Source organism: Triturus cristatus, chromosome 8, assembly GCF_964204655.1.
Source record: "Triturus cristatus chromosome 8, aTriCri1.1, whole genome shotgun sequence".
Lineage (NCBI taxonomy): Eukaryota > Metazoa > Chordata > Amphibia > Caudata > Salamandridae > Triturus > Triturus cristatus.
Window position 1 is genome coordinate 129,437,009 of NC_140591.1, and position 9,965 is coordinate 129,446,973.

The window sequence follows — 9,965 nt, forward strand, 5'->3', positions numbered from 1 at the left end:
CATTTTCCCTAGAACTGGCGCTAAATTAAGCTGCCTAGTACCAACGCAAGCAACCTTGCACCATAGTTCAAGATTGCCTGCGTTGAGTGAATTACAATCACACATAAACAATCGCAAATGGCAAATTGTAACTTCTATGTGTGCTCCATTGTGCAGCACACATAGAAGTTGCAAATCGCCATTCTTTAAATGACTGTTTATGTGGAGGAAGGGGCACCTTCCCACACATGAACAATCAATGGCGTTTTGCTGTTTCTATGTGTGCTGCCTAATGCAGCACACATTGAAACAGCAAAAAAGAGGAGAAATTAAGGGGCGTATTAGCAAGGCGAGGCGATAGAATTATCGCCGCTTTTGCGGCCGTTCTGGGCCGAAAAGCGGCGATAATTTTATCGCCTAATTACCAAGCTCACGCTAACACGTGAAACCTTGCTTTAGCGTGGGGATTCCTAACGCCCAGCTTTGCATCTCTAATGAGATGCAAAGTGGGCGTTCCTGACCTGACATGACAGGAGAAATGTCGCTAAGCGACATTTCTCCTATCATCAAGCCCCACGCTATGAAGCAAAGCGGCAAGAAAAGTAGCGATAACCCCTGTTATCGCTACTTTCCTTACGCCTGCTTCAGGACTGACTTAGCCATGATATCCTATGGAAGGTGGATATCATGGCTAAGTTTGTGAGTCCCTATCAGCAAGCTAACGCCACATTGCGTGAGATTATCGCTGGGTTTCCAGCGATAATCTCACGTTAGGCAGTTAGTGTGAGGATTTTTATCGCTTTTGAAATAAGCGTTGCTAATAGCACGCTATCTCAGTGATAAAAATCCATGCTAGCCGGCGATAATTATCCTAGCGCTAAGTGCGCTTAGCGATAATTATCGCTGGTTGTTGCTGATATGCCCCTAAGCATTTCTCCTGAACTTAATTTTGGCGCTGCCTCCTATTTACACCACCCTTGTAAATAGGGGGCAGCGTCAAAATCAATGGGTGTTGCGGTGGAATGCCCACCGCAACACCCATTGCCCTCTCCTTTCACACTAAGTATAGCATGAAAGGGTGTCTTATTTACAAGGCAGCGTTAAGCCACATTAAGTGGCTTACTGCCAAGTGGCTTAATGCCACCTTTAAATAAGGCGAAGGGTTTATCGCCACAGGAACCTAAGAAAAAGTGATGTTCCTGTGGCAATAGGGGCTTGTAAATATGCTGCACATTTCATAAGCATGTATGCAAACCTGGTTACAATGCATACCCTCTTGGCTGTATGGAATATTTATGTAAATACTTGAATAACATTTCAACCTGCAATGTCACTCTTAATTGCATTACTCATCTTTCCCAACAGTGCCGCGAGTATCACTCTGGCTGGCTCCTGCCTCTCTCACAGGCTTTGATTCTTACCTCATTATTAATTTCCAGGAAACTCAGCAGTAAACACATCAGTTTGCAAATTCCATAAGCGTAGGTTAGATTGCACAGTACAAAAGGGGCTGATAGCTCTGTTGTTTTCAGTGAGCAGTAAATTATCTTAATTGTTTCAAGTGGTAATGCAACTGCGCAATAGTTCAGGAAGCTACATTCATGATTTCACCGGTAGCAATGGAGCCTTGTCAATCTAATTTACCCATCCATTAAATGTGATCAGTAATATGTCTTACTTATGCTGCCATAAAGTCAGGATTATTTAGAACCTGGTGGCACATGCTTAAACAGGGGCAAGATGATTTTGCATTAGAGTTCTAGTGCTAAATTATGCAAAATCTGTAATGTATTTAAAGGTAACTGTGAACCGGTGTTTTTGTTTTGAAACACTTTTTTATATATTATTACAAGGCCTAGCTATATTGCCACTTTGACCCTTGGAGTTTTATATACCGCCCAGAGAATGTTGGATATATTACAGTTTGGATTTTTTTTATATTGCCAAGTTGTGGTTATCACTGGGTAGTTATAGATAGGACCACGTTTCCATAGTTAATGTATCTTTTGTTTTGTTAATAACTTTGGCACCGTTCTATTCATGGAACTTTCCAAACAAAGGGGCATAGTAACCACAACAGGCGATAATTATCACTAAGCGCACTTAGCACTAGGATAATTATCGCCGGCTAGCGTGGATTTTTATCGCTGAGATAGCGTGCTATTAGCAACGCTTATCTCAGAAGCGATAAAAATCCCAGCGCTATCTGCTTAACGTGAGATTATCGCTGGAAACCCAGAGATCATCTCACGTTAGCTTGCTGATAGGGACTCACAAACTTAGCCATGATATCCATCTTCCATAGGATATCATTGCTAAGTCAGTCCTGAAGCAGGACTTGATGATAGGAGAAATGTCGCTCAGCGACATTTCTCCTGTCATGTCAGGTCAGGAACGCCCACTTTGCATCTCATTAGAGATGCAAATCTGGGCGTTAGGAATCCCCACGCTAAAGCAAGGTTTCACGCGTTAGCGTGACCTTGCTAATTAGGCGGTAAAATTATCACTGCTTTTCGGCCGAAAACGGCAGCTAAAGCAGCGATAATTTGTTATCGCCTCCTTGTAAATATGCCCCAAATGTTCTTCCACTGCAACTCCTTCCTGGAAAGTTTTGAGATGATCCATAAAGCAGGGAGAGAGAAAAATGAGGGGTCCCAAAACATGTTTTCCCCGTTAATTTTTTATACGAAAATTAGACAGAGCTACAGTCAAAACGGCTGAACAGAATTCCATCAAAAATGGCAGAAAGCTAGATCTTACTCGAGAAGCGTGTTTTAAGGATTAGGTCTAAATCCATTCAGTAGTTTTGGAGAAATTAAGGCTCAAAAACTTTTCATATTTTTTATTCTTTTTAGGATCACAAAGATGTGGCAGCAGTCATTTTAGGACTCAGAGACTGAGTAAGTACCATGTCCTGTAATAAAGGCAATGAAAAGATTCAAGGGGGCAGGGTTGGGATCCCTGCCTCCCAATGCCTGTTGGGGGGCGGGTTGCAGAAGGACCCCGCCGAGGGTCAAAAACAATTTTTTTATTTTACTTTTAATGTTAATTCAGAGTGGACACACAAATCTGTTGGCTGGTAGTATAATAATGGAGAGAGGGGAGTTCACCCCCTCCCTAAGCCATGGTATGACTCCAGGGACCCCTTCCCCGAGGCTGGCTCCATCGCAATGTCCTTCCACCTGACTGGAGCAGAAATCTGCTCCCACTGGATTGGAGCACAAAAGCTTCATCCTGCCCACATTGTCACAGTCAGGTAAACACAGAATTACTCCTGCCCAGCGAGAGCCAAACAAAAGCTGCTGCTGGTGGGTGGAAGCAATGCCGACTCCCGCCGCACCCAGGGTGGGTTCAGGCAGGACAGCCGTTAGGGCTGTGAGGCTTTGGGGCACCCCACGCAGCCTCCAACTTTACAAATTCTGCAGGGTGCCCTAGGAAAAATGAACAATAAACAAACTGTTGCCGGCTCCTGCACTTGTAGGATTCAAGTGGGCTGCTGGTATCCTGGGGTTTCACCCACAGCTGCTAACATAAAAAATGCTGTTGGTTGTCCTGCGTGGTAAGTGGGACACCCCAGCTTTAAAATTGTTTAAGAAAGGTTAAAAATGTAATAAGGTTGCAGGCACCTGTATTGTATATGGGGCCGTTTACAGAGAGCAGGCTGGGCCGCAGGGGGCCTTGGTCTCCCAAAGCAGGCCCTAAAATTACTAAACATATGGGGGGTCCTGGATGGATACCAGGACACCCATAAAAACAATTTAAACAAATTAATAATAAAGAAGTAGTGGAAGCTGCTTTTTTATTATTCACTGCTCCAAGCAAGGAGCATCCCATAATACCCTGCGAGGGCTTCATTACATCTTTAAAATCGTGGTGGTGCCCTTAGCCTTATAAAAGGGCAGGGGCACCACCAAGCATTTTTGTAATGTGATGGGGGTTCTGAAGGGAGTGCAACAGCCTCCCAGCAACATTAAAAAAACAGTAATTCTCCTGGGTTATTAAATCTATGACCCTAGTAGAGCTTACTATATGTTTTAAAGCAGTCCAGACTGGAGTTGTATGCTCTTCACCTGGAGTGCAGAGCCTCCTTGTGGTGGGTTCTATGGCTGCTCTTTATTGCCTGAAAAGGGTTCAAAGAAAGACACAAGGACAGGTTGATTTTTTTTAGTACAGCTTTATTAAAATATTTATATGACAATCACTTCTGTTAAACTCTGCAATATGTGGCTTTGTATAATGTACATTGAATTAAACTTATGGGGGACTGTTTGACAAACATAATATACCTGCTTTATATAGTGTAATACACTGATCCCTTCATAAAGCTGATAGGCCCACTTTTTATATTTCGGTGTTCTCATCCTTTGACAAGTTAGTAGGTCTGCATTACTTAAAATTACACCCTTTATATTGGAACAACACCTAGTCAGGCATGTTTTGCTGAAGGGGATTGGGTGCCAGGCCCTGTCCCCAACCCTCCTCTTCCGCATGGGGCAGTGTGGGGTTTGGTGCAAGGTCTGGTCAAAGACTGTGCAAGCTAGGCAATTGGCTGCCTGCATGGGGTTGGGTGTGCAGGCCGTGCCTGGACCCTCCGCTCTGCAAGGGGAAGTTGGGCACTGTGGCGCTGGGCACAGGGCCTAGCCTAATAGGTCACAAAATCACCATGCGCAGAGTGTCACAGAATGACCCTGCCTAATAAATCTAAATAAGGCGGGTTATAATTTGTGACCCACTGTGATTGGCTGTAAACAGAGGGACGGTGGCCTGTAAGGATCAGGAGACCACCATTTTTATTCTTGAATTTTCAAATAATTTTTTTTTTTAAAGCAGTCCCTGTTCTTTAAAGGAGCCATTGATGCTTAAAAAAAGTTTTCCATTAGTAAAAACACCATCGACCTCTTTCCCTTTGCGAATCAGTTACCATCTGCTTTGAGGTTTAGGTTACTGATCAATGGTTAGGGCCCGGAACTCTAGTCGCTAATTATTGACTCATCGCATTGCGAATTGCAATTTTGAAGGTACGCGCCTTTAATGCCACTATTCACTTTCAATTCAGTATGGTTCCCAAATTCCAATTTACAAGTTAGTAAAACTTTTCTGATTCATAAAATGGATTTTGCAGATTAGAAAATGGCATTTTGCTTTGGGAAAATGAGCGATTTTGGTAAAAGAGTGTTTGTAATTGTTAACTGCCTTTCTACATGTAACTCAATGTTATTTATTTTCTTTTTTCCTGGTTATGTTTTATGTAGTGGTTTTCTATTGTTCATTTCCAAATGTGGACATTTTGTTCACCACACATAGATTTTACATTGTTTGCATTCAATGCAAAGATGCAAAAGCGAGGGGTTGTTATCCTCCTCTATCTGCTAGTTAAAGTTTTGCCTCCATTGCTAGGCTTGTCGGCTCATCGCCCAGGTCGGAGTTTGTGAACCTTGTGTTTTTATAAAAATATTGAGTTGACTACAAATGCGGTTAGTGGAACAGAATTTGACATAGACCTTTCTATAAAACATTTAAGAAATTAAAGGGGCATATTACCAAGCACGGCGTTAAAATTATCACCGCTTTAGCGGCAGAAAACAATAGAAGCCCATGTTGACACCAGAACATGGGCTTCTATGGGAATTCTCTGCGGCATATTATCAAGCCCATTATCACTGCTTCAGCGGCAGTTTTCTGCCCCTAAAGCGGCGATAATTTTAACGCCGTTTCTTGATAACATGCCCCCAAGTCTTTTACCATTTTAATGGTGTTCTAATAAGTTTCGTGTCAGCAGACTTCAAAGTGAATTTGCAATCTTTCGTGAAAGTCCAACTTGGTATTTAGGACTTGGGGCGTTTACAAACATGGGTAAATGTTTGCAGAGTTGGGAGGGGACACAAACTCGGTCCATGAGTTTTATAGTTTGTGAATCTAGCCATCTGTTTGTGAACTTGAAAGGAACTGTAAAACAGGGCAGCATTTTGGTATAATCCCCACAATTGTTCTTGTTTGGATTTGCTGACTTTAGGACTGTGTGCACTAGGACACCGCTAAACATTGTAACAGCATCTGTGTTTTTCACCTGAAACATGCACCATACAGTGGTGTCATTAGGTCAGTAAGGTCATGATAGATGCTGCAAAAAAGACATCAGTGTAGTGGAACTTAATAGTCATATGTGGGATGAAATGGTTCCAGACATCATCATTATACTATGGATGGATTGCAGCCTAAATGCACTGCAGACTCACAATTCAAGGAAAAGTCAATTTGACATGTAGAAAACCTTAGGGGCATATCATCAAGGCGGCGCTATGAAATTATCGCCACTTTTGCGTCCGTTTTCGAGCGAAAAGCGGCAATAATTTCATCGCCTTATCAGCAAAGACACGCTATCGTGTGTTTTGCTGCCTTAGCGCTTGTTACAACAACGCCCAGCTTTGCATCGCTAATGAGATGCAAAGAGGGCGTAACACAGAGATATTTCTAGGAAAATGTCGCTAAACGACATTACTCCTATTATCAACCTGCACGCTAACCTGTGTAGCGATGATAAAAGGAACGCTAACCGGGCTCATCGCAGGTTTCTTTACGCCTGCTTTTCCTTTGACTAAACAATGTTAGCCAATGAGTGGTGGATTATAGGGCTGAGACCACCCAGCCCTATCAACAAGGTAACCCCTGTCCCTGTGCGTTTATCGCTGGATTTCCAGCGATAATTGCACCTTTTTGCAACTATCGCTGGTTTATTTATCGCAATCGTGATAAGCATTGCTGATAGCACGCTATCTCGGCGATATCAACCAGCGTTAGCCGGCGATAATAGCGCTAAGTGCGCTTAGCGATAATTATCGCCGGTTGTTGCTGATATGCCCCTAAGTTTTTATATATGCCCGACATCTCCTGTACAGTGTTAGTTTTAACCAGCCTTATTTATATGATACAGCATACGTAGATACGCGTTGGCATGGCGAGGAAGTGTTTCGACATACCATCAACTACACGCCAGACATCTCCTTTAAAGCGATAGCAGATGTGCGACAATTACACAATGATATCATTTTCATCATAATCAAACACACTACCCCGTAGTCTCTATGACAAGAGTGCCCACTTTCTGTCTAAACACTATTTTGTCATAAAAAACCCTTTGTCTTTAATCACACTGGAAGCAGTTATGTGCCACGCTTTTTCTGACAGATTCATTTCCATGATATTAAGCAACATTTTTTATGGTGTTACAAATATGTTTACGCTCCTAGCTGTCGAAAAGCTGTTCATACATTTGAAAATAAATGATAAAACTATGATTGGACAGTTATGGCAATTCTTATTCAGATAAAACCACGCAAGTGATGCTAAATAGTTGTTGCCATCTTGATATTTTATACAGAGTCGTTTTAATGCAGGTTTTGGAATATAGAAGTAAATGATATGTCAGAATTGGAGACTAGCTCGGTGTCTGCCTATCATTGTTAGCTTTTTTTCTTCTTTTCCATAGAGCGGGGCCTCAAGTTGAGCTGTCGCCAGGTGAGGTGAGGTCCATTCCTCGTAAGACACGGGTGAGCATAATCGTATACATGATATCGATTTGTATATATACACTTGAACTGATGATGATTTGTGCACCACGGTTACATTGATATATACTACCAGCACTAGACCTATCTTTCTGTTTTCTCAAAAGCATTTTCTTTTTGCAGGTGCCTTCAGCATCTCGTGCACTACAGAGGATTTGAACAGCTGAATATCAGGTTACATGGTTGTATCTTTTTCAACCTTGTTTATATTATATCTTTTTTCACTACGCAGTAGCAATGTATTTTCTTGTGGTCCTGAGAAAGGCCTAGGATTACTCTTAATCTGGTTGGCTGAAACATGTATACCCAGTTATTACACCTCTGCAGTTATTTTGTTAAAACTGCTGTTGCACTGTTGTTAGCGTGGATAACAATAGATACCCATTAAATCTTTCTCTCTTGCTAGCCACTTTTAAACTCACCCTCACTTTCATGCACTGTGCTCATCACTCTTATTCAAATTCTTCATAACATCTGTGAGATCCTATAGAGCTTTCTTTTCATACTATACAGTTTTGAAAACATTTGTGAGCTCCCCTCTCTTAGCAAGAGGGTCGCAGCCCTTGGTTACACAAGTGTGTGACTAGGAGGTGATCCCAGATGATGAAGCATGTCACTTCGGCGTGTGATGGGAATCCGTCTTTTTTTAAGGATTTTCTTTTTTAAGGATTTTCTTTTTTACTGACTTTTTTGCACTGAGGTTGTTCCTCTGATAAAAGAATCACAGGCATTTAGGACTTTAGTTGCTTCAAGAGTCTTTTTTTGACTCATTAAACCCATATATTTTTTTATTGTTTTGGTATTTTCCGCCACACCTAGTTTTACGTTTCTTGTATTGCATTGTACCGTGTGGTATTTTCCACCACACCTGGTTCTGATGTTAGTACATATTGCATTGTGCTGTGTGGTATTTTCCACCACACCTATTTCTGCTGTTCGCACATATTGCAATGTACCGTGTAGTATTCCCTGTCATACCTTGCTCTTTATTGCATTGTGCCGTGTTGTACTTTCCGCCACACCTAGTTCTGCATTCCTGTATATTGCAATGTACTATGTGGCACTTTCTGCCACACCTAGAATTTGCTGTCTTTCTGGGGACTTTTCCTCATGCTCTTTCTTGAGTTAAAGGCAACTATCCTCTCGCTTGTTCTATCTGCGGCTGTCTTCTACCCTTTCACTATTCTCTTGCTTTTGTGTTTTGTTCTCTCCTTCACCTTGTTGCTTATGCCCTTGTATTTTCTCATGTTTGCCGGGCCAGCTTGCATAATATTGGTACCTGGGTTGTTTTGTTGTTTATGTGAGGGAGTGTGTGGGTTGTCTTTGTGTGAGAAAAGTAGTTGGTGCATGAGTTTTTTGTATTTTCTTTTCCTGTTTGCGTTTCCTACTTTTCCACCTTTTATTTCCATGCTTTGTTTCAGTGTATTTTCTTCGCATTTTTCTTGCTTCTTTTCTGATGCCTTTTTATAGTTCCTTCCTTTCCATTGTAAAGGAGGGAGATATGTGGTATCCTGCTGCTCACACAGAATGACTGTGTAAGAGAATGTTGGTATGTGGAATGTTGGAGTGCCTAGGTCAGTTGGTGGATGGGCTGAGCAGCACGGAGGATGCTCTTGCTGGGTCTCTCTCCTATGTAACTTGCTACTTAATAAACCTACATGGAAAACTACTTGGATTCAACTACCTTCATTTTACTACACAGGGCCTACGCTAGGGGTGTCTTATATGTATTTAACTGGAAGGTTTGGGCCTGGTGTAGGGTTTACTTTGCAAGGTTGAAATGGCAGTATAAACTGCACCCACAGGCTGCAATGGCATGCCTGAGACATGTGTAAAGTGCTATTTAATTGTTTAAGTGGGTGACACAACCAGTGCTGCAGGCCCATGAGCAGCATTTAATTTGCAGGCCCTGGGCACAGGTAGTGCCACTTTACAAGGGACTTAAAAGTAAATTAAAATAGGCCAGTTGGGTGTAAGCTAATTCTACCATGTCTTAAGGAGAGAGCACAAGCACATTAGCACTGGTTAACAGTGAGTGGTAAAGTGCACAGAATCCTAAAGCAAGCAAAAACGAAGTAATGGAACAGGAGGGTTGAAGGCAAAATGTTATGGGGATAACCATGACAAATATGCAAGGTCTAACAGTTATATATTAGGTAAGTTGATCCTAAACGGTACCTTGCGAGCACGCTTAATATATAAAAGCAAGGAATACTGGATAGAAAGGAAAAGTATGCCTCACATAGAACAGCTACAAAGAGCTGTTGCCAATGTGTAGGTAAAGCTACATTTTCCATTAACAAGACTAGTTATATATGAAATTGTATCTTGGTAGGAAAAAATTATAGTGGTTGCTCAAAGTTATTTTACACCTGGTTTTATAAACTTAATTGGGTGGTGGAAGTAGATTGCTGATAACCT